Raw genomic sequence first — 993 nt, 5'->3', positions numbered from 1 at the left:
TAAGGCAGCGGGTGAGCGTAAATAAATGCAACTAAACAAGATCAAGATGACCCATAATTTAATGTGCCTGAGATCAACGTTAGAATGGGATAACTACGCGGCGGTTACTAATCAACTTTTTGGCATTAGCCCAATGCCAAGAGACATGGCACAGTGCAAATATATTTGTGTGCAACATTTTTTATGTTCAAGAAGTGCTTAATTACATGTTCGCAACATGTCTTTCGAATAACGAATTATTGTCCATCAAATTAAAGGGTTTTTAAATGGTTGCGGGCCTTTCATTGGCCTGGATGGCAATTTTGTGATGTTTGCAAATGGTGTGCAAGTGCTTGCTGCATCTACAGGTATGGGAACAACATGTTCCCATTGGCCTTTGCAGTTCTGAGCATCGAAGATCTTTCTACTTGGACATGGTTTCTGAGACAACTTGAGGCTGCAATAGGACAGGGAGAGGCATGGAGGGTGAACACATATGTCTGATAGGCAAAAGGGACTTGTGGGTGGCATATGAGAATTTTTCCCAATGGCACAACAAGGTACTGCAGAAGACATGTTCTAGCCATTTCCTCATATGTTGAATTCAAGGGAGTGGTCTCCAAAGTTTACTTTGACAAGATTGTATATATGCTAGCACAATTAATGAGTAGAATTTTTCTCAATAGCACAACATAGGTACTTGAAGAAGTACAACAAGGATGCATGGCCTTGGGTCAGGCATATTCCTAATCAACAAATCAGCCGATATGCTAAGTCCAAGGTCTAAAACGGATCTGGTTGTCAACAGTTCATCTGATGTGTTAAACAAGTATATCTTGGATTACAGGGACAAGCCTATTGTTACAATGATAGAACTCATTAGGACCAGAATCATGACAAGAATGGCTCTAAAACAAAGTGGAGCAGAAAGTGCAGGCTGGGATTTTTCTCAATAATGAATAGAATTAATGAGTAGAATTATTCTCAATAGCAAGCACAACATAGGTACTTGAA

The sequence above is a fragment of the Triticum dicoccoides genome, chromosome 5A (genome assembly GCF_002162155.2).
Source record: "Triticum dicoccoides isolate Atlit2015 ecotype Zavitan chromosome 5A, WEW_v2.0, whole genome shotgun sequence".
In the NCBI taxonomy this organism is placed as follows: domain Eukaryota; kingdom Viridiplantae; phylum Streptophyta; class Magnoliopsida; order Poales; family Poaceae; genus Triticum; species Triticum dicoccoides.
Note: the sequence above shows the minus strand (reverse complement) of the source record.